Genomic DNA, 26,056 nt, shown 5'->3' with positions numbered 1-26,056 from the left:
AGAAAATGAACCTAACTTGTTAATATGTTACTTCAAAATTAATTAATTGGACTTACTTAGTGAAATATACAAACAGGAGAATATAATTTATATGTACAATTTAAAGAATAATAAAACAAACACCCATCTACATACCACACAACTTAAGAAAAAGAACATAACCAAAATCTTTGTTCCCTATCTCCCCCATAAAAGACAAACACTTTCCTGAATATCATGAATATCACTCCATGATTTTCTTTGCAGTTGTACCACATGTATGCAGTACATATAATTATGCATAGTGTCTAGTCTTAGTATCTTGTCTTTAAACATTATATAAATAAAATCATGTAGTATTCAATAAATTTTCTTTATTCAATGTTGCATTATTTTAGATTTGCCATGTTGATAAATATATCTGTACTTCATTTTCAATGTTGTTTATTCAACTGTATGAATATATGCCATAAAGTACCCATTCTTATATTCATACAGAAGGTATTTGGGTTGTTTCCAGTTTGAGGGTTTTTAAAATTATTATTAGAAAAAAATGATGTTATAAACATTCTTAGACATGTCTCTTGGTGTTCCTGTGCACAAGTTTCTTAGGAGTGAAAATCTAGGAGTGGAACTCTCAGATCATAGGTATGCATGTCTTTAACTTTAGCAGGTAACGCCAAATTATTTTTCCAAAGTGATTGTACAAGTTTATATTTTTGAATGTCTGAATTTACTTTTTCTGGCACAGAGCTCTGAAACCCTTGTAAATTCCTAAGTGATAAGAGCACTTTTGTTCTAATATTTGGTGTCTGACCCCTCCCTGACAGAGGGCTCTAGAAATCCTTGTAATTTCCTGGATGATAGGAGTGTCTTTTATTCTAAGGAGGTCACTCTAGGTGGGCTTCTGGATGTCTCCTGGATACTGTTTCCAGGAAACATGTCCCAAATAAATCCTCCTGCACCCAAATCCTTCAATTGAGTCTGCCTCTGGAGGGACCCAAATTAAGATAACAGGGAAGCGAAATTTAAGAGCCTCTAAGTATGCAATCCTGCTGTGCCTATGCTGATGTGGCTGTGCCCCAGATTTCTACAGGTCAGTCTGTGAGGTAAGCTCCTTTCAGAATCCTAAGTAGGAAACAGAGACAAGAGCCCTCTACCCCTTCACTCTCATTGTTACTCTAGTATAATTAATGCTTGAAAAATTGCATGTGTTCCATGCCACTGACTCATGGATACCCCATGAATGAGTGATGTCCACAACATCCTGTCCTCAGCAGCCTTGCTCAGCTCCCATAGACTCATGCCTTCTTTTCTGGAGTCAACCCATCTCATATTTGGTCTTCCTCTTGTACTGCTGTCTTCTATTTTTCTCAGCATTATTGTCATTTTCAAAGAACACTGCCTTCTCATCATGTACCTGAAGTAGGACAGCTTCAGTTTTGTCATTTTTGCCTCCAGCGATGTTTCAGGCTTAATTAGCTCTAGGGCCCACTTGTTCATCTTTCTGATGATCCAGGTCATCCACAGAGCTCTCCTCTTACACTATATTTCAAATGAATCTATTTTTTCCCCCATTAGTGTTCTTCATTGTCTGAGTTTTTGCATCCATACATAGTAACTAGAAACATGCAGGTGTGAGTGATCTTCACCTTGGTCTCTAACGACACATCTTTGCTCTTGGTGATTTTTCCGAACTCTTCCATTGCTGCCTTTCTGCGTCTTAACCTTCTCTTAGTTTCTTGGCTATAGCCTCCATTTGAACTGATAACTGAGCCAAAGTAAACAAAAGCTTTAACAATTCCAATGTCTTCATTGTGTATTTCTTCTATAGTCACGATTTTTGTCTTCTTGATTTGTAAATGCAATCCTACTGTAGCTCTTTCTTCTTTCAGTTTCATCAGAAATCATGTGAAACCATTGCTACTTTCTGCCATTGCTAACATCTGCATATCTTAAGTTATTACTATTTCTTCCACCAATTTTCATGAAAAATTAGGACACGTGTGTCCCAAATAACTTCCCTTCCTCCCTCCTCTCTTCCTTTCTTCCGATGCATATTTTCTTTGATTTTCCCTATATCATATCTTCCTTCTATTGTCAGAAAGCAAACTTCCTTCTTATATAGATTATGAAAATTTTCACTACCATTGGCTGAGGGTATATCCTTTCTATACTACATAAGAAGTCTATGTGCTAGGTCATTCAGCTTCAGCCCAGGAAGAAAGATTAAGGAATTTATAAAATTGTCTCTCAACAAACCTTGTTGTATATACTTATATTTTTAATTTCAGAAGCCATCATCTATAATTTATTGTTACTGAAACAGCTATTTCACTGGTGGGCACATAGATACTGAAGGAAAATGCAGAAGAAAGAAACAAAAGTTAAATAAAGAACATAGAATTTCAGGACCTTTCACAGAAAAATAGGTCAATTTCAAAGAAACAGTTCTCCCAAAATTCAAACAAACTAAAAGCAAGTTGGCCTTTTAAACTAATGAGTCTGAAAAACTAACAAGAGATAAAAAATGAGATGAAAAGAAAATAGGAGATGAAAAATGAGTTTATGGAGCTCAGGAATAAATGGAAGAATAAAATGAAACTATTACAGAGGTGAACTTCTTATTAGAATCAACAAAAGGTAAAATAGATATGGATAAAAATATAGTCAGAGACAAAGAGGACAGGTTTGAGGAAATCACATAAAATTAAATGGAAATGAACAAACAGATAAAATTATAAAGAGATGATGAATATGACCAACATACACATAATTACTGTTCTGGAAGAAAATACATGGGATGCAAAAAAATCAAATATATAATTGAATAAATATTCCTGAAATAAAGATTCAAATCTATAGGTTAAAAAGATATAGCTTAGCCATACCCCAGAAAATTTGATTAGAACTGATTAATGAGACATATCCTAGAAAATGGATATGGGGCGGAAAGTTGTAAGAAGTTACATAAGCAAGAAATAAGGAAGCCCATGAACCAACTCAGCCCAAAGGACAAAGAATAGGAGGAAATGAATTCAAGAGATATTGAGGATCCTGACATGTTGGAAGTCAGGATAGTATGGTTGTTAAAAGGCCAGCTGGGTAGTTAAACTGCCTGGGTTTAGATCCTAACTCCACCTTTCACCCTGTGACCCTGTGACCTTGGCAAGTTATTTTGCCTCGGTATGCCTAGTTTTCTTACCCATGAAATGGAAATAATAATAGCCACTCACAAAATATGGTGACTCTGAAGATTAAATGAGATGACACATGTAGTCCTCTTAGAAAAATGCCTGGCCCATATTAAGCATGATTAATTATTAAATTCAACAGAGTTTGGTAATTCTCTGAAAGTGAGAGAGCTAGAGAGAGGGAAGAGACAAAGATGATTCTTAGGTTTCAAGATTAGACAAGGAGAATACAGAAGAGAAGATTATAAAAATTTTCCAAATTGTAAAAGATTCATTTTGAACATTTAAAATTGAGGTATCTTTGGGCAGATAGATAGAGATGTCCTCTGGGCCCCTAGAGCTTAGGAGAACAGTCAGGACTGCAGGCAGATGCAGATGCCGTAAACGTGAGCTTGAAGCCATGGATGTGGGTAAAATCTCCTTTGGGAGGTACATGAGAGAAGAAAACAGGTGCGAACTGAATCTGTAGACATCCTCATTTGTGGGCTGGGCAGAGGACTAAGGTCTGTGACAAGGAAGCAGTGGAAAATAAAGAAAATGGAGAGGATAAATGATCAAAGGCACAAGGACTTTAGAGAGACAGTGGTCAGACACACAGATGAATGGGTTAGCCTTCGTCAAAAAGACACCCTTTCCACTGACAGAGAAAGAAACTCGTAAGGATGTACGTGGAAGCACATACATTTGTTTGATGGCAGTAAAGCTGAAGAGTTCCCATTTGGTGCTTCAGTTTTGTCTATGAAATAAAAGCAAGGCCATCTGTGGCCAAATATGAGTCTTTGGTGGAGCAGTGAGGGTTAGGAATGCTTAATGATAGGAGGGTGGCCAGAGGTGTGCCTTCTCAAAAAACAAAAACAAAAAAAAACACATTAAGAATGCAGCAGACATTGAATGAAAAGTACGAACTATATATTATTACAGGTAAAAAAAAATTTTTTGCAGAATATTTTTCCCTAGGAAAATTTTCACTGTCCTTAATGTAAGAACAAGATGGTTCAATTGATTCAGGATGGAACATTTGAGATAAGATGTGATGTGCAAATTTTATAACATGGCTACTTTTACCAAAAAACAAAGTAGAAAATCATTGATTTTAGTCCATTTCAAGATTAACCTGGCAGTGTAGTGTTTGTTGGCTTATGATACAGAATGTCTGTACCCTGCCTCATGTCCCTATTGTCTGCTGAAAGGATATTAATCCAATAATAAAATCTCTCCCAGCACACAATGGGAAGTATTTCCTATAATTTTTTAAAACTAATGAAAAGGAAACTTGAATATGCTGATTAACATGCAAGCTAGTTATTGGAAAAGGAAAAATTATTGTTTTAATATCCTTTATTTCAGCTACTCTAAAAGATTTTATAACTGATTATAACAAGCTGTATAAATTACAAGACTTAGTACCAGAAACATCAGTCTCATACGTGAGGTTTCATAGTTATACAAAACTCTGGAAGACTTTTTTGTCCTCTACCTGAATGGCTTAAAATTCTCTTTATTTAGCTTCTATTGTTCTAAGTTGTTAGATTTTTCCACATCAGAATTCTGCGATTTCTAGTGTGTTACTTCCTGTTATGAGATTATTCAAAGTAGTTTGTTTTTTATTGTTGTTTTGCAAAGAGAGGCCGGCTGATCAGTGGTGCTTGAGGATATTTCACAATGCTAGTTCTTTCCTGTGTATGTACTCACATACACACCCATACACACACACATACACACACACACACATACACATACACACACACACACACACACACACACACACACACACACACACACACACACTGACCCTAGGTTAAAATAAGTTGCCAAATCTTTGAGGTCTTCAAACCACCATTTCTGGCTCTTCTCCTCCTTTTGGAATCACCTCCTGCCATTCAATTATCCTGTATCTTGCCTTTTCCCCTCTTCCTTACAAAGGGTTTGACATCAGTCACAGCTCCTGAGTTACAGTGGCCTACTTGTGCAGGAACCCAGATATTGGGTACAAAGGAAAGAGAAGAGGCAGACTTGCCACTCACCTGGTGGCCTCAATCTTTCTGGCACACTGGTGCTTCTCCTTCTTACAAGTTATATCCTGTCTGTAGACAGACTGGCCTAACAACAAGGTTCTATCTGTTGAAATGAAACTTGCCCCAAAGGGTATGTGTTGGATCAGACAGGCTTGGGGGAAAGGGAGAGTTGAAATAGGAACATGAATTCTCAAAAACGTAAATTTCTCATGATGTTTTTACTGATATTTTGCTCTAGAAGATAGCAAGATTAGCATATTCTAGAAAGGAAAATATTAGTGACACATCAAATGAGAGATATATGATTAAATGTTATTCCCAAAAAGTTATTTTGAGGTTATTTCATATACTTAGGTTCAATAAAGTCCTAAATATATCAAATTATTATGTGTACACTTTAAGTAAACATCAAATAGATGACTGGGTAGAGTTGAAAAGAGGCCCTCAAATATTTAGATTGTCCATTCCTTATATACATTTAGTTTATGTATGAAAGTGTTTGTCATCTTGATTCAGAATGCAATGACTTTTAATGGTACTTGTGGAACCATTGTTTTCTAGTCTGTGGGGTAACTTATTGTGGAAGAGCTGAACAGATTCTCTATTAATATTTCAAAGCATCATTGATTTTCTCAGGGAAATCACTAGAAAGATTGGTTCAAAATTTAAAATGCCAACACTAGTAGTTTGCTATTCAAAAATTAGTAACTACAGGGAGTTACTGATAATAATTAAAAATTCATGTTCCGGACATGTGTAATTCTGTGTGGGGGGGAAGGGGCAAAATCATACTAAGTATATCAAATTGAAACAGTTTTTATTCCAAAATGTTCCCCTGAATAATTTCTCAACCATACGTCAAAAATTTGATGCAGATGATTAAATTTGCTGGCATGTTTGGTTGTTAATAGTAAAACCAACAGAGAGAGATAGACTTTAGACACTAATACCTTAGGGGGAAAAAAAGACTTGCATGAAACTACATAGAGATATCATCTTAAAGTACTTTTTCTCTTAAAAAAAATAAAAATCAGAGATCAGAGATGAAGGGAAGAAACATATACTGAGCGACACTATTTGCCAACCAGACTCTGGCCTAGATGCTCTTCAGCCTTAGGCCTATATTTAATAACATAGTTAGATAGGGAATGTTCTAAAATTGTGGAGGTGTTTAGTTTTTCGAAGCCAACATAACACTTGACTCACATGTTCATAATGCAAAGGTTGTTTGCTCTGCCTTTATTTCTCTTGAACAAGATTTTTTCTCCTTTATAAATCTTTTTTCTTGAATCATCATCTGCCTGAGGCTTGATGTGGCGCAGCCTCCGAAAGACTGGTTTCGGACTTCAACTCACCTTTCAAAATATTTCCAGTGCAGGCCAGTCATTCAGGCTCCCAAGTGCCTAATGAGTCATTTTCCTCTTCCCAGTCAACTTTATCTTTCTGGGTGGACACAGAGTCATTACCCTGAAATATGCCCTTTGCCAAGAGACTTGAGGGTTGGGTTTAGTTATTAACTTGGTGAGTCTCCACCCAGCTAACTATTCTAGGAAATAATTTGTTGAGTCAGGTGTTTTTATAATCATATTTCAGCAAACTACTAATCTGCCTTAAGTACTACTTGTGAAGGCTGAATGTCCTGGAAAATTTGCAGCCATTATTCCATTACTACACAAGCACCGTGGCTAACAGGTGAAAAGATGCATTGCCAACAGAATTATTTTTTGTTTTCTTTTAAACTACATTGCCTTCTTTGTTATAAAAAGATCAATAAATATTTGCTCATTTCAATTTTGATGAGGCTGTGAGGTCTTATCAAAGCACCGAGCAATATCCTATTTTAGGGAGTGTGGAAGTCGGAAATCGGAAGTGGGAGTGTACAATTATTAAATGGCACTGAAAACTCAGCAATTTCTCCTCCAACTGGAAGAAAAAGAGCATTGGGAAACATGCCTTTCTCTCCACTAAGAGAAAGACAGACTTTCGGCTATGTTTTCCATGCAACAGCCTGTGGTGTGACAATAACAAATGATACAACTTTGGTGACACCTCTCCCTCCAGCCAGGCATACACTTGATTCAAAGGAGAACTTGGAAGAGAGAAGGTAGGGGGATGATTTGAAGAGACACAGAAATTTGGGCACTTCCCTTTTTTGATAGGAGCAAATATAATCGGTTCTCTTCAACTTGGGAGCTGAGTAGATTCACAAAACACCATGAACAGAATTTAATTTCCTAAATGTAAGGACACAAAAGAAATTTAATCTTCTTTAGGAAAAAAAATTATTCTGAAATTAATAAGAGTTTTATTTAATTAATTAATAAGAATGCTTCCCATGCAGTAGGTGCTGAGATAAGCACGTTACACACTTTTGCTCACAACAAAGCTCACAACTTCATAAAATTGCCATTATTTCACCATCTTATAGGTGAAGAAACTTAGGACAGCCACTTGCCCTTACTTCTACAGCTCAGCCAAAATGAAACCAAAGTTTTATTTGTTTTTAAGAGCCAGAACTCTGGACAATTATATTATATTGCCTCTATAGTAATGATTAGCATGTAGCCTGCATATCTCTGCTTACAATTATTTTGTGTTTATATATAATATACATATATACATATATAATTGTGTTATATATATATATATAAATATGTATATTATATATAACTTGTTTTTAAGGTTATAACAAGTTATAGCTTGTTATATATGTTATATATATAACTTGTTATAAAAATTTTACGACTTTAAAAAAAATCACAAGGCAATAAAATTTTCAAAGTTCTACAATGAAAACTATCAAAACATGCCTAAAATTCCTAATACAGGCAACAATAAAAATCAGTTTCAAAAATAGTGATATCACTGACAGTCACAAAGGAAAAAAGAAAGACAAATCTTTCAGATTTTTTCAAAAATGGGTTGTGAGGGCTCGGGTGTTCTTTACATTTCTCTCTATATTTTTATTTATGTTTGAAATATTTATATATGTTAGAAATATTATTTATATGTTTATAAAAAAGCAAATCAATACCTATGCAGAACTTCTAGCTGGTATTCTTACCTTGATTATGCCCTATGCTTTGACTTTGTGTCTGAGCTCATAGACATAACCAAAATTAATTTAAAAAAAATAGATGTGAGGTAAAAGCCTATTGAGTAATTGTGTGTGGGGGAATAATATAAAAAGACTCTAGGGCCAGATGATTTTAACAACAAATTCTTTCAAAATATTTTATGATACAACCCCCCCCCAAAAAAAAACTTCAAAATTTATTTTACAAATTTAGCACAAACCTAAGACTAGTAGATGATGAATGCAAAGAAAAGAGGGAGAGGGCATAGGGAAGGAAGGAAGACAGCAAGAGGCAAAAAAAAAAAATGCAAAGGAAATTAAACACTATAGTATTTATAAATATAGATGGAAAAAATGTTAAAGAAAATTCTGCCAAATCAAATTCAAAATTATATTAAAAATAAACCTCCACTAAAGAAATTTACTCTATGAATTGGAAAGGAAGTTTAATATAGGCAGTTAGACATACAACACATGGTATTTATAGGTCAAAGAAGAAAATTAAAGTAGATGTCAAAAGGGTACCTAATAAATGTAACACAAATTTTTTATTTTTTTAAACAACCATAGTAAACACGGAGTAAATGGATATTTTTCAAACTGATTTTAAAAAAATATTATCTACTGTATTAAAGGAACACAAGTTACTGTAAGAGAGAAATCCTGAAATCTCTGTGATTTAATAAAATGTGTTTATTTCTTATTCCTGTGATGTCCACGTAGTGTCAGTATCAAGATGGTGAGGAGAAGGTGATTTTGGGAGGGTAATGTGTGATGTACTGTACAATGATCGTTAAGAGACTCAGGCTGATGGATCCTCTGCCACCTTCAGTCTGACCTCTAAGGCTACCCTGAGATTGACATCCAATCAGCAAACAGGGAGCAAGAGAAGATCATACACAGGGAATATTTGATATGGGTTAGGTCAGGAGGTGGTACCCATCACGTCCACTATTTAGAAGTTAGTCACATGGTTGCTTCCATCTGCAAAGAAGGCTAGAAATTTAATCTATCTGTGTTCCAGGAGAAGAGAAAAATGGGTTTGAATAGCTAGCCAGCCTCTGCTGAGTCTATTCTCCTGGCCATCATGTATCTTTTCACTCTTCTTCCCACAGAGCTACTTATTCCTTTCCCAAAACAGACAATTCAAAATCTCATTCAGTCACTATATCCAACTCGGAATCAAGGATTTCCAAGTGATGATGTTTCTCCATCTGGTAAGGATGTGACCTAATAGTCCAGCTACCTGCGAGCTAAAATGATTAATTATCTGCCCATCTCCCTCCTCTAATCCCCCCCCCACACACACACACATACACAGACACACACGCACAGGCACACAGGGAATCCTACTTCTTATATATAATTTTTTTTTTGTCTTTTATCCTCATCCTGTTGTTTTGATACTTTGGAAAAACTCTTGTTTAAATAACAACCTAGATCTCTCCTGGATAACAATTAGTAGTTCTCACCTCTGCAAAAGCTGCCTCAAGCCGACATACTCCTCTTGTTTCTATTTTATATGCTCTAAGCACCCTTCTGCTCCTTCTGCCTGTATTATTCCCATTCCAGATGCAGACTTTACAAGCCTTGCTAAGAAATCTGCACTTGATCGTAGATAGCTACCAAAGAATTTTAATCATAAGCATGATAGCATAATGCATTTTAGAAAAATTACTCCACTGTGTGAAGGATAGTTTGAAGGGGCATAAACTAGAAGCAGAAGACATTCAGAATAAGCTAAAGAAGAAGGAGGAAAAGGTGGAGAAGGAAGGCTAATTTGGGGCCTTGTAATCATCAATGAAATAAAACACAGTTTTAACGATGTGACTGTATTCAAGGGGACTTGAACCTATCAGTTCAGGAATGTCAAAGCTTTTATTTGTATTGTGGAGATAGAGGAGAAGATGAGCTAACTAATATCTTCATTTCAATTTAAAAGTAATCTCGCAGCGAATTTTATGCTCTTGCATGCTTGTAAGAAAGGCAGACTATTAACTTGTTTGCAAAGGATTCCTTAACTGATTTCAAGTTTACTACCCTATTATTGTACTATGTCTAGCAAATCTGAAAGTAATGGATTAACTCTTTAAGAATTAAAAAAGGTAAATGAGTTCTATTTGAAATTTTTTCTCAGAGAGCCAGAATTTTAAATATTATCTTAACATGCCTCCTTAATGATTGCTTCATTAAATGAGATAAAGTATGTAAAAGCATAAATATAAAGTACATTTATTGAAGTCAGCTTTGTACAAGGCACTATGCCGTATAGAGAAGGGCAAAACATGTTTGCTGCCTTAAAGGAACTTTTATATTACGATGCATACCAGAAAAACTCAATGTAAAATGAATATCTTCCTATTGCAGGACAGTACATATGAAGCACTGTGATTACACCATAAATATAATCATTACAGCCAGAAAAAAACAAAAAAATAAAATAAAAACAGTCAGATTCCAAACTGAGAGCCTGTAAATTATTGAGCAGACGAAAATAGGCCCCAAATCTATCCTACTCCTCATCCTCCTGTGTAATGAAATATCCTGAGAAAACATCCAAGGTTTAATGAAAGGAATGACAGCAATAAGTTGCATAGAGCTGGCAAGGTGACTTGTACAGGACAATCACAGACTAATGGAGCCTATGACGTTAGCATCCTGCTCACCACACAGGAGAAACCAAGGCCCATGTGGTTACGTGGCTTCTCCAGATTCACACAGATAGTGACAGCACTAAAGTTTGAATCCAGTTTTCCAGATCATTAATAAAAGAATAGCCTTTGCATTGATCAAATCAACAGGTAGGATAGTTCTCCCTGGAAAAAAAGCTAAATCGTAAATGTTTTCTATATTTATATGGAGTCCAGCTCAAACCTTCTCTGCTTTATGAAAGCATGTTTGAAAGGAGAGTTTCAGAAAGAATCTCTTCAGTTTTGAATCCTTTTCACTTTCCTATCTTGATGCTATGGTAAAGACAATCTAAAATAGTAAGATTCTTTATTTTAATGCTAAGAGACTAGAACTCTGTGGTGTCCACGTCCTTGTCTTAGACTGTGTGGGCTGCCATAACAAAATGCCATAAACTGGGTGGCTTATAAATGACATAAATTTATTTGTCATAGTTCTAGAGGTTGGAAGTCCAAGATCAGGTCACTGGCAGATTCAGCGTCTGGTGAGACCCCCCCTTCCTGGTTCATAGCTGGCATCTCTTCGCCGGGTCCTCACATAGCAGAAGGGGTACGGGGGCTTTCTTGGGCTGCTTTTGTAAGGGCACTAATCCTGTTCATGAGGAGGCAGAGGCTGCATGATCTAATTGCCTCCCAAAGGCCCTATCTCCTGATACAATTACCTTGGGGGTTAGTTTTCAACACATGAATTGGGGAGTGGGGAGACACAAACATTAGATCAAAGCAGTCCTATAGCATTGAATCTAGAAAAGGTGGAAGGAATCTCAAGCAGGAGTAAGAAAGGAATCAACATGACAAGACTGAAATACGTCCAGTTTAGCTAAGACAAAAGCTAAGTTGAAAAGGTAGGTAGGTGCTAAATTGTAAAGGGTCTTAAAAAGGTCTAATGAACATCTGCTCAGGCTAGAATGGAATATCAAGGAGTGGATTTGCCCACCCATAACATCCTGTATAAAGCAACTAAATCAATATACATGAAATAATGATTTTTAAGAAAAAGGAAAGTGGGCAACAAAGGGCAATAATCCCCGAGAGACAGGATGAGATGAGCCCCACAATGCCTCTAATTTACTGCATGGAGAGAGTATCCAGAGTGTGGATTAAGGAGGGGAACCCAGGCAAAGTCTGGTCAGCTCCTTGAGTGAGGCGATAGAGCTGGGTGTCAGATGAGGCCATGGTGGTAGAATTCACAGTGTAGCGTACAGCAGAGGTGAGCACTACATAGAGAATTCCAGAGATCTTCAGCAAATCCCTCACAAAACTTCAGCTGAGTACTGAACCATGCATGTGTGTGAAAAATCTGAAGCCGGGGAAAGCAACACTTGAAAAGATTTAGAGTAAACAATCCCCAGAGTTAATGAAAGGCTGGAAATTATGCCTCTTCCTATCAGACAGAGTGTAAAACATCACAATTCACAGGGTTTCATAGAGTACTCACAAAGGTTGTGCTTCACATTAGGGAAAAATTAATCCCAGACTAAATTCTGTTTTTATCCCACTGTCAAAACATAAAAGCAAGACCTGAAAAGATCATGCTGTTTCTAAGTAACTTAGCTGCACCGCAAGATAAGTTCAGGAATATGTACAGGAACACAAAAATATTCAAAACCCAGCAAGGTAAAATTTACAATACTGACCATCAAATAATTATCAGGCATTCACATAAGCAGGGAAATGTAACTCATCACTAGAAGAAACTTCAACCCATTCAAATTAACCCAGCAATGTTACAGATGACAAGATACAGATTACTAGACAGGATATAAAATAGTTATAATAACTATTCATATATTCAAAAAACTAGAGGAAATATTGAACATGTTAAATACAGATATGGGAAATATTAAAAAGACCAATAACAAAATTCTAGAGCAGGGGTCAGCAAATTTATTATATAAAGTGCCAGATAGTAGGCTTTATGGGTCAATTAAAATTTCCATCACATAGCCTTAAAAACAAATAAACTTAAATATGTGAAAACTATTTCTAGCTCGTGGATCATACAAAAAAATTCATGAAAAAGAACAGATGGCACAAATAGAAAATAAACAGTTAAGTGGTAGATTTAAACCCAACCACATCAATAATTACACTATATGCACATGGTCTAAACACCCCAATTAAAAGGCAGGTTGTCAGTTTGGATAAAACAAGTAATACATATCTATATGATACTTTGAAGAAACCTGCTTTAAATATATAGACACAAATAGGCTAAAAATAAAAGGATAAAAAATGGTATACCACGCTAACATGAATGGAAAGAAACTTGGAATGGTTGTATTAATGGGATAAAGTAGATTTCAGAGCAAAAACTACGACCAGGGATAATGGAGGGCCATTTCATAATGATAAAGGGATAAATTCATGGAGAAGGACTAATGAACCAAAACATAAACGAGTATTCACTTAAAAAAAGGGTTTTAAAACACATGAAGCGGAAGCTAATAAACCTATAGGCAGAAATAGCAAACCCACAATTATAAGCAGAAATTTCAACACCCAATTCTCAATAATTGATTGAAAAAGTAGACAGAAAACCAGTAAGAGTATAAAATACTTGAACAATACTGTCAATCAATTTGACATAAATGACATTTCTAGAACACTCCACCCAATAATAGCAGAAAACACATTCTTTTCAAGGGTACACAGAATATTTATAAAAATAGCCCATATTCTGGACCATTTAAAAGGTGTCAATAAATTTAAAAGGATTCATGTTATTCAAAGTATATTCTCTAACCACAATAGAATAAAATTATAAATCAATAAAAGAAATATCTCTAAAATACCCTCAACTATTTTGAGACTAACTACCATACTTTTAAGTATACCCTGGGGCAAAAACAGAATTAAATAAGAAATTAGAGTATTTTGAACAGAATGAAAATTAAAACAAACATATCAAAATTTGTGGCATATAGTTAAGGTAGTATTTATTCAAGACAAATGAAGGCATATGTCTATATAAATACATGTAAAAATGTTCATAGTAGCTTTATTTGTAATAGTCCAAAACTGAAAACAACCCAAAGAATCATAATCAGGTGAATAGATAAGATGTTTGGTATATCTACATAATGGATGCTATGGACTGAAGGGTGTGTCCCCACCCCACCACCAGATTAAGTTCATATGTTGAATCCCCAACCCTCATTATGCCTGCATTTGGAGATAAGTCTTTTAGGAGGTAAATAAGGTTAAATTAGGCAAAAGGGTGGGACCCTAACCCAATAGGATCGGTGGCCTTATAAGAAGAGGAAGAAAGAGATCTCCTCTCTCTGTTCGTCTATCATGTGAAGACACAGTAAGAAGGCAACTGTCCACAAGCTGGGAATGATGTTCTCAACAGAAACTGACTAACCCAGCACATTTATCTTGGACTTCCAGCAACCAGAACTGTAAGAAACAAATTTCTGTTATTTAAGCCACCCAGTCTGTGGTATTTTTGTTACGGCATCTAAAGCTGACTTGTACAATAGACTACTATTCAACAATAAAAGGAACAAATTATTGGTATGTGCAACAACATAGATGAATCTCGAAATAATTGTGCTAAGTGAAAGAAGTCAGACAAAAAAGTATGTACTGTATGAGGCCATTCACATAAAATTCTAGAAAATTCAGTCTAATCTATAATGAAATAAATCAGTTCAGTGCTCGCCTAGGGATGGGCTTTGGTAGACAAGGGGGCCAGATACAGAGATAACAAAGAGGCACAAGGAAAATTTTCGTGGTCATGGATATGCTCATGATCATGATGTGGTGATGATTTTACAAGCGTCAACGTATGAAAATGTACATGTTAAATAAATGTAGTTTGTGTCAATTTTATGTCAATGAACTATTTTTAAAATCTAATAAAGTTTTGCTTAAAGCATTGTAAAATTTTTATCTACAAATTTTAATCTTGACAATATAGTAGTATTTATATGATCATTTTAAACCAAGAGAAAAATTAGTAGAAGATATTTTTAGTGGAGCACCTTAATAAAATCCTCTATGAACTTTTAATTCTTATATTCTCTACGGTGATGAAGCAACAAAGAGAAAAGCAGCTGTCAACAGTATTTTCCTTTAACTTGTAAAAGCAAGTAAATGGGCATATAGGTATTTTATTCAAGGAGTTTCTACAAATGGAATCACCCAAAAGCTATTTACTCACCACCCAGATAACTTAGTTTTTTTAATGCAGCAAATATCTCCACTTATTCAGGTATCCTTTAGCTTATGTTATCAGTGTTTTGGAGTTTTTCAAACATTCAGATCTTACACATACTTTGTTAGAGCTGCACCTAATTGTTACATGATTTGGGATGCTACTGTAATAATACCTTTTTTGAACAATCAACTTACAGTTATTCATTGTTAGGATATAGAAATACAACTTTTTGTGTTAATCTTCTATCCTACAACCTTGCTAGAGACGCTTATCAATTCCAGTGGTGTTTTTGTAGATTCTTTGAAATCTTTTATCCAATCATGTTGTCTGTGAATAGAAACAATTTAACTTATTCTTTTTTAATCTGGATGCCTTTTATTTTCTTGCCTATTTTCTGGCTGAATAAGAGCAGTTAAAGTAGAAATCCTTGCTGTTTTCTTTCTTCAAAGGGAAAGCATTTAGTCTTCCACCATTAAGCAGTACAGAGCTTTTCTACAGGTTCTTTTTATGAAGTTGAAAAATTCCTTTGTATTCTTAGTTTGCTGAGAGTTTCCATCATAAATGGATATTGAATTTTGTCAAGTGCTTTTTCTAAATCTATTGAGGTGATCATATGATTTTCTTATTTAGTCTGAAGAACACTGATGTTTCAATGGAGAACCAGCTTTGCATTCTCAGGATAAATGCCACTTCATTCTTTTTTCATGTCATTGGATTCAGTTTGCTAGTATTTTGTTAAGGATTTCTGATTCTATGTTCATAAGGGATATTGGTCCGTTCTTGTAATAGCATTGTCTGATTGTGGTATCAGAGTAATAATATTAGCTTCATAAAATGAGGTAGGAAGTGTTTCTCTTCTATTTTCTTAAAAAGTTGGTATATAATTGGTATTGTTTCTTCCTCAGATGTTTGATAGAATTGCTAAAGAAGCAACATGGGCCCAAAATTTTGATTGTTGAAAGGTTTTTAACTATAAATTCAATTTCTTTCTTTAATAAATCCAGTGCTATTCAGGTTATCTATTTTTCTTGAGTGAATATGGTCGTCAGGTTTTTCAAGGAATTTGTCTATTTCATCTATGTTCTAGAATTTGGGGACATAAAATTTGTGTGTTTTGTTATTTTTATTTTTCAATTACAGTTGACATTCAATATTTTTATATTAGTTTCAGGTGTGCAGCATAGTTAGACATTTATATAATTTATGAAGTGACCTCCCCAATTAGTCTAGTATCTAGCTGGCTCCATATGCAGTTATTACAATATTATTGATTATATTCCCTATGCTGTACTTTACATCGCCATAACTATTCTGTAATTACCAATTTGTACCTCCTACTCCCTTCACCTTTTTCACTTAGCCCCCCTAACCCCCATCCCATCTGGCAACAGTTTGTTCTCTGTGTCTATGAGTCTTTTTTGTTTGTTTGTTTGTTTGTTTGTTTGTTTTGTTCTTTAGATTCCACATATAAGTGAGGTCATATGGTATTTGTCTTTCTCTGTCTGACTTATTTCATTTAACATAATATCTTTTAGATCCATCCATGTTGTCACAAATGGTAAGATTTATTTTTTTATGGCCAAGTAATATTCCATTGTATATATGAACCACATCTTTTTTTGTCTAATTGTCTATTGATGGGCACTTAGGTTGATTCCATATTTTGGCTATTGTAAATAACACTGCAATGAACACAGGGGTGCATACATATTTTCGAATTAGTGTTTTGGATTTCTTCAGATAAATAGCCAGAAGTGGAATTGCTAGGTCATAAGGTAGTTCTACTTTTAATTTTTTGAGGAAATGTCAAACTATTTTCCATAGGGACTGCACCAATTTGCAATCCCACCAACAGTGTACAAGGGATCTCTTTTCTCCACATCCTTGCCAACATTTTTGTTTGTTGATTTATTGATGATGGCCATTCTGACAGGGGTGAGGTGGTTGCTCATTGTGGTTTTCATTTGGATTTCTATGATGGTTAGTGACGTTGAACATCTTTTCATAAGTCTGTTGGCCATCTGTATGTCTTCTTTGGAGAAATGTCTATGCAGGTCCTCTGCCCATTTTTTAATTGGATTGTTTGGTTATTTTTTTGGTGTTGAGTTGTATGAGTTGTTTGTTTCTTTGTTTTTTAATACATTTTGGATATTACCCCCTTATCAGATGTACCATTGGCAAATATCTTTTCCCATCCAACAGAATGTCTTTTGTTTTGTTGATGGTTTCCTTTGCTGTGCAAAAACTTTTTAGTTTGATGTAATCCCATTTGTTTGTATGTTTGTCTGTTTATTTTGTTTCCCTTGCACAAAGAGATATATCAGAAAAACATTACTAAGAGCAATGTCAGGGAATTCACTTCCTATATTTTCTTCTAGGAATTTTATGGTTTTGGGTCTTAACATTTAAGTCTTTAATTTATTTTGAATTTATTCTTGTATATGGTGTAAGAAGGTAGTCCGGCTTTTTTTTTTTTTTTGCATGTATCTGTCCATTTTTTCCAATACCATTTATTGAATTGACTCTCTTTACCCTATTGTATATTCTTGCCTCCTTTGTCATAAATGACTATATACTCGTAGGTGTAGGTTTATTGTTAGGCTCTCTATTCTGTTCCATTGATCTATGTGTTTCTTTTATGCCAGAATCATGCTGTTTTGATTACTATGGACTGTTAGTATAGTTTGATATCAGGTAGTATGACACCTCCAATTTTGTTCTTCTTTCTCAAGGTTATTGAGAAATAACCTGTGGCTATTCAGATTCTTTTGTTGTTTCATATAAATTTTAAGATTATTTGTTCTAGTTCTGTGAAAAATGTCATTGATATTTTTGATAGGGATTGTATTAAATCTATAGATTGCTTTGGGTATGTGGACACTTTAATGATGTTAATTCTTTCTATCCATGAGCATGGTATATTCCTCTATTTATTTGTATCATCTTCAATTTATATCTTCAATGTCTTATAATTTTCGAAAGACAGGTCTTTAACCACTTTGGTTAAATTTATTACTAGGTGTTTTTTTTTAATCCCATTGTAAATGGGATTGTTTTCTTAATTTTTCTTTGTGACAGTTCATTATTGGTGTATAGAAATGCAACCAATTTCTAAGTATTAATTTTGTATGTTGCCACTTTATTGAATTCCTTTATCAGTTCTAATAGTTTTTGGATGGAATCTTTAGTGTTCTGTATATATTTTATGACATCGGCAAATAATGACAGTTTTACTTCTTACTTTCCAATTTGGATGGCTTTTATGTCTTTTTCTTCTCTGATTGCTGTGTATAGGACTTCCAAAACTATATTGAATAAAGGTGGTGAAAATGGACATCCTTGTCTTGTTCCTGATCTTAATGAAAGCACTTTTAGCTTTTCCCCATTGAGTATGATGCTAGCTGAGAGTTTTTTGTATATGGACTTTATTATGTTGAGTTATAGTCCCTCTAGTCCTACTCCTCTGGGAGTTTTTATCATAAATGGATGCTGGATTTTGTCAGACACCTTTTCTTCATGAATTGATATGATCATATGATTTTTCTCTTTCATTTTGTTTATGTGGTGTATCACCTTGATTTGTGGATATTTAACCTTGCATCCCAAGAATAAATCTCACTTGATCATGGTATATGATCTTTTTAATGTATTGCTGTATTCGATTTGCTAATATTTTGTTGAGGATTTTTGCATCTATGTTCATTGGGGATATCGGTCTATGACTTTTTTTGGTAAAAGATCTTTGTAATAAATAATTTCACAACATCTTAATGAAGCTGAGCAGCTTCTTATTATAATACAAGTATTACAGATCAGGAAGCTAGAAAAGAAAGATATGTAAATGTATAAGGTCACAGATACTAGAAAGATATTTCAAAGATACTAGAAAGATATTATTATGTGCTCAAATTATAAAGTTACTAATATGGCTGTGTAGTTCTGGGGGTGGTGAAGAGGGTCACTAAAGGAAACTAAAAGTTTGGGGGGGAGATGAAGGTGTGTGTGATAGGGAAAGGAGAACAGGGTGAGTGTAGTTTGGGATATGTTGAGTAAGAGGAGTCAGCAGGTTATCTAAGTGACAAGGTCTGATATGAAGCAGAAATTATGTGACTAGAGTTGGCTCAAAGATCAGGTCTCAAGAAAAGAATGTGTGAGCCATTGGAAGAGATAATTGCCCTAACATGTTTGTTATCATAGATCAAGTGATAACTGCTATAAATATTATTTTTAAAAATACCACGGTAAGCTTCAAGCATATAAGGAAAGAATAATTCAGAAATCATGTCATTATTGTAACTTGATACCAGATAATTATACTTCACAGGAATGATTTAGTGAGATGGTGGTGGGAGGAATACCTTCTGTCTGACAGACTCTCTCTGCATGATCCAAGCAGACAGGGTTTCTGGGAAATCCAGATAATCTGAGTTGCAACCAAGAACTTACAGCTTGACTGCCCCTTTCACATTGCATAGAAAAAAAACTTCTTTGCAGTTTAACCAATTATGTAACTATCAAGAATTTTTTTTTCCTATAGTATCATCGTTAAAGACAATGATATGTGCATTTTAAAAACTGTATTCATTTTACATAGGTTCAAATACTTTTTCCATTAATACATTCGCTAGATTCATGCTCAGGATAATGTACAATTAAAATTTTTCTTTCCCTCCCCTCACCAAGTATCCCGTTCTCCAAGTTTCCCTCTCAGAAGCAACCAACATTATCAGTTTTTTTTTAAAAAAAGGAAGAAGGAAAACTTTTTTTGTTTTTGAGGGTTTGCTGTTACATTACATGAAAGAAAAACTTAGCAATTGTGTTTTATATTGTGGTTCCTCCAGAAATGAATGGCTATTAAGTCATAAAATAATGTTACAATATTAAGGTATGAAGTAATACATTTGCCCTTCTGGTTTGTAGTTGTTACTAACCCATGAATAAGTCCTATAATGAAACTTTGTTTTGCTCCATCTCATATTTGTTGTTAAGATTATGTAACTTTTAAATAACTTACCCTTGAGTACTGTGGGTACCCTGAGTCATCCAAGTGTCTCAAATCATTAAATCTAAACTTTGCACGGAGACAAGAGTGACTGCCCCAGGAAGGCAGTTAGTATTTTATTAATATTATAATACTCTATTTATTAGAGAATACTCCAATTCTTACTAAAAGGGTTTTTAAGAAGAATCTGGAATTCCCTATATAAAATACCAAAAGAATCACATTCCTGGAAAAAATCGTGGAATAATTTTGACTATATCTTATTTTTAATTTAAAGTTTTAAAGTTGATAGTGACCTACTTAAGGTAACAGAAATATTTTCAAAATCATAAATCCCAAGAACGAGAAAAGCAAGCTCATTTGCTTAGTGAATTAATGTCTACCAACAAATAGACATTTTCCAAGAGGCTATTTCCAAATTTACAATATTCATTTCTTCTAGTACTGTATTTCAATCTTTAGATAAGCTAACATTGTGCAACTGTGTAGGGGAGAGGTAACCTGATCTTCAGTTTAAGATAATAGTCCAATTAAAAGGATTTAATAAAGATTCAAAAAAATTTTATGCCAAAGTTAAATTATGTAAACCAAAAGGATTCCAAGCCTTGCATTCTTTGAGTCCTCTTGACTTGAGTAGAAAATGACACAAATAAGACTTAATGTATTTTAAATATGACACAAAAATACTAATTAGTAGCATAAAAGCTGACTCAAAAGCCTAGGGAGATAAATGGGAAGTAAGTATAGAATAATGAAATTTCTAAAGAACCTTAGATACTATATAATCTGATTCTCATTATGAGAGAAAATTGAGACAGAGAAGAGACTCATTTTACACAAGTACACTGCAGAATCTAGAACTTAAACTCACGTAATCTGACAATTAGACCAATGCATTCTGCACTCTAATAAGTCTATATATCAGAAGATACAATTTTTCTAATTTTCTTTGAGATTGTTTTCTATTCTTCTATTGATGAATAATTTCTAGGAAGTCTTATCTAAATCTCAAAGTTAGTTAAGTGCTCCTCTTCTGGGCTCCCGAACAACCTAGTGCCCACCCCAATTTTAACTCTTTAGTACAACTTATTGACATGTAAATTGCCCGCCTCCCCCCTACTAGATTGTAAACTCCCTGAGAGTTGGGACTAACTCTTAATCCTCATTGTACTCTAGTCACTAGTACAGTGCTTGGCACACACTGAGTAGGTAACCAAAATACAAGTTAAATTGATCTTTCCTTGAAATCCTTCGAAGGCTCACCATGATCTGACCTTTGCCTACTTCTTCTAGCCTCACATGCCCAAAATATGACATCACATTGCTCTTAGTTTTGGTTCTGTGCAAAGATCAGTTTCTCACTGCATGGTTTTGTTCAAATGATCCCTTTCTTCTTTTCTCCTCCCCCTTTTCCCCACCACACGCACACATACATCTCGCTTCATTAACTCTCTGGAATCATTTTCTCTTGGAAGTCTTTCCTGACTCATGACCTCTCCCAACTTAAATTGGATTAATGCACCTCCTGAGTTCCATTAGTTCCCTGCGCACATATTTATGCACTACACCATCATAAGGTAATCATGCAAACACTCCACCCAACTCATTTCGTTCGTGTGGGTATCCTCCACGATTAGCATATTGACTGGCACACACAGGATTTTAAAATGTGACTTGAACAAAAAGAACAGGTAACAGAGAAGTAGTCGTGGCACAGGGTGTGTTTTAGGGAAGCATAGATGTAGAAATGCAAATAATTGAATATTTAGTATATTTTCCTGAGACACAACTAAAATAATAGAAAAGGCTTTCAATTTTGAGGCTACAATTCAAATCACAAAGCAGATTTTTTTTAAAAAGACCCTTATGGGAAAAGGATAGTAAAATGGCATTTGGCCCTGGGACAAAAGACAGATTAGGGACCAGGAAAGCAAGACATAGACCGGTTATCACAGGATAATGGGCACTCACAATTATGTTAAAAATACGTACTAAGATGAAGAAAGAACAGAGGTGGAACTGTATTCAAAACCTGCTCCCAAAATGGCGTAAACCACCAGGTATCAGCATTACTCCAAAATCATTACACGAAGCTTTTTCTGTCAAATCCATTTTTATGATGGGAACATACGCGTAACGTAAAATTTACCCTTTAACCATTTTTAGAAGTATAGTTAGTTCAGTGCCAGTAAGGACACGCGTGTCGTACAACCGCCTCGCTCTCACTTTTAACACAGAGGCTGCAGTCACAATTTCCTTCTTTTCGCTAACGTTGCTTTACTGACACCCCGAGCTGCCTGCACCATAAAGCGTTCCGCTGGCGTCCGTTCAGAAAGCGGATGGGGAAGCAAATCATAGCCCTTCCCAGGCTGTAGAATCATAGGCTTCTCTGTTGATGGAGCTGAAGAGGTAAGAGTTCACTTCCTCGCTCCCCTCCCGCCCTTTGGGGCATCAGTAACTGACAGGTAACCATAGCAGCACCCCCATCTCTCCAAAAAAAAAAGAAAAGCAACCACAGAGTCCCGAAAGGAAGCTGGGGCGAGCCAGCCGCCAGCTTCCGCAGCTTCCTCTTCCACTGCGCAGAGGGAGTCGCGCAGGGACCGGGCTTTTGATGTGGGACTGCAGGCAGGCGGTGAGGGGAGGAGAATGAAGAACCACGTGAGAAATACAGCTGAAGTTTCCGTGCTCCCTCTTTTTTGCCCTCCCCCGGTTCCCGGCGCTTCAGCATAAATCACTCAGCCCGCAGCGGCGTTCCCTGAAAGCCGCCGTCAGGCCCGTCCGTTGGGGCTCGCGTTTTTTATTGACGCAAACCTCCCATTCTCGCGGGAACTTGGGAGCGGGAGTCGCCGAGGGCGGACAGATGTCTGGAAATCTCGGCCGGCGCTGGAGCGAGAGCAACGGCTGAGGGATTCGGGGAGAGCAGGAGGGGCGTGGCGCACGGGTTGGAAGGGGCGGGGCCTAACCTCCGCGAGGGGAGGGAATAAGCGGGAGGGGGAGGCGAGGCCAGGCCGGGGGCGGGGCCACGTGGCTCGGGACCTGTTGATCGCAGGTAGCGCCGGCTGGCCCCGGCTCCCTCGGGACTGCGGAGAGTGCGCATGCTCGCGGGCCGCACTGGGCTAGTCGCCGAGCGGCGGTGACGAACCGGCTTCTCCGCTGCGGTGGTTGCGGTGGCTGCGATCGCGATGTGAGGGGGCCCGAGGCGGGATGGTGCGGACCCGGGTAGGGCAGTCTTCTTCCAGTAGGACAACGAGCTCCTCCGTCCGACAGGCGGTGGAGGAGGCCGAAGCGGCCGAGAGGTAAGCCCCTAACTGACTTCGTCTCCCCTGGCTCCCGACACCCACGACCCCTCCCTCCGTCCCTCTTCCCACGGGCCCGGCAGGAAGTGGCCTCCTTCTCCTGGTCGTCCCCTTCTTGTCCCCTCTCGTCCGCTCCGGCCCCTCACCCGGCTGCTCCCGATCGGAGCCCGGTCCCGGGCCCGTTGAAGGTCGGTGGGGACGGTGGTGCCCAGTGCGCTCGGGGTGGCGAGGGGCCGGGTTTCCCCGAGGCGCGTCCCTGGCCGGCGCTTCCCGAACCTCAGTCCTGCTGTCCCCACACTGGCTCTGCCCTTCGCGCGCTGCCCCAGCCTGGCTCCTCGGTCGCGTGTTTACCCTCCTTTCGGGGTCCTGCTCTTTCACCCGCCTCCCACGTGCCCCCTCGCCCGCTGGTCCCCTGTGGGAGGCGGGGTGTCCTCGGTTTCTTCTCCCGCGGCGCGTCCCTCGCCTGGCCCCTCTTACCCGACGCTCAGTACCTTCACCCACCAGGTTTCGCACTCTGTGGCCCCTGTTCTCCCCCTGGCTGTCTGTGATTGGCATCGTCCGCCTTTCGGTACACTTCATCTTTGTTGTCTTTGGTTAGTTTCTGATGGTGCGTTTTGCTTCAGCCTCGCTTTGCGCTAGAATTGATTCTGTGTCCAACAGTCCCGTCGGAGGCCCTCACTCGCTTCATCCTCGGCTCCCTTTTGGTACCCAGCTTCATCGTCTTCTGCCTCGTGGCCCCCGTCCTTCCGTTTTTCTCCATCCAGATCCTGTTTCTAATCTCTAGTCTTGATTTTTTTTTTCCCCCTCTAAACTTTTTTTTTATTATTATTTATTTGCATAGGTTGAGCCTCTGAACTTCAGTCCGTTTGTTTGACTTTTTATTAACTCTCTGCAGAGTTCTAGTCTCTTCTGCTGTCTACCTAAGCTAGATATTTACTTAGTATTCTTAGTTCAGCTTCAAATTTAATAAGATCTCTTCATCTTCTTTCTTCACTGGCTGGAAATGTCAAAAGAGTGACAGTAGCAATAACCTGTTACACTTACTGATTGAAACTTTAATGTTTTAAGAATTATGTTTCTCTCACCTGCCAGCAGAAACAACTTGAGTACAGACTTGATGAAAGTATAAAGATTAGGATTTGTTAAAGGCTGAGTTAATACAATTGTAAGGTTAAAATTTGGACATTTTATTGCTCTCCAGGAAATACAGTTGTCCAAGAACTGATCTTAAATGAAATTTAACAAAGTTTATTTTACAAAATTAAGTACTAAGTTTTATACGTTTACTATTATAATTGATTGCATCGTTTTCCTGATGGTCTCTGTTCTCTTTAATAAATATGTATAGTTTCTACTAACTTAGTGTGCTTACAGAAGGAGAAATATGTGAGACAAGGATTAAATTTTTGAGTTGGGTAAAATAACTTTCTAAACAGTTTTGGAAATGTTTTTCCCACATCTCATTGTGATCAAGATTTGGCTTATATAAAACTTGCCTCTATATAAACAATGATATAGTATCTTATTTTGAAGGCAGTTGCTTTCAGTCAAGTCTGCCTTCGTCTAGGGTTGAAGATCGGCTGGATTATGTATTTCTTACTGAAACCTCAAAGCAATCCACAAACAGTAAATTCTTCCTTATGTTGTCTGTCAGGTAGGAGTTGCATTTTTCCGTTACTGTTGTGCAAAGGGAACCACCAAGGCAAAGAAATGTAGTTCCTGATTGGAAGTGCTAGTAGAGGGAAAAGTAAAGGGAGATACAGTTTAGGATCTTATGTCAGACCCACACTTCTTTTGGAAGAACCAGCAGTTACTGTGTATGGTACAAAGTGATGAACTCCTCAGCTTTTAAGATTTTTTAAAAATGATTTTCCCAGAGCAAATAGAGATAACTGTTGCTTCTAAAGAAAACCTTCCTGCTTTTCAAGGGCAAGTCTTTTTATTTTTAGGATGCTCTTCATTAAAATTAAATACTTACAAGTTCTTGTTGATATTTTTTAGTGAGTTGATTCTGTGCTCTTAGAAATAAAAACAAAGATTCATGGAGGATAACAGGTACAGGACTAGGAGTCAGAAGATCCAAACTCTTATGATGACTCATGACATTAGTTTGTAGAAGCCAGTTAATCTCTATGGCTTGGTGTGTCTACCTGTAATATGTGGGTAAAAATAGGTAATCTTTCATTAGCAAAGTAAGCCCTAATCATTTAAATAAGCTTAGGGCTACCACAGACAAAAATTACAATATAAATACTTAATTTTTATCTCTTTTAGACTATGTAGTAAGAGCGTAATCGAATCTTTAAATCCCAAATCACTGGAATTTAGATTTTTTTTAAATTTCAGATTTCTGAGAAAAGTCTAGTAGAATGCTGTGAACTGTAGACTAGCTTAGATTAATGTTCTATACAGTGAAACAGATGCTGCAGCATTCAGTATGTAGGACAGATAGGCCCTTTGTTTGCCAGGATTTGACATTGAAAATATGTTATATGTATATCTTTGGTTACCTCCAACGTTTCTGTGTCTTATATTTTAACTTTGTTTACTATAAATATAGACCCTTGAGAATGGGATTGTTTAAAGAATAGAAAAGGCAAGGATTTCCTTTGCTTTGATTCTAAGTATTGAGGAAAAACTGC

This window comes from Rhinolophus hipposideros (genome assembly GCF_964194185.1).
Source record: "Rhinolophus hipposideros genome assembly, chromosome: 3".
In the NCBI taxonomy this organism is placed as follows: Eukaryota; Metazoa; Chordata; class Mammalia; order Chiroptera; family Rhinolophidae; genus Rhinolophus; species Rhinolophus hipposideros.
The sequence above is the reverse complement of the archived record's forward strand: the minus strand, read 5'-3'. Positions refer to the sequence as shown.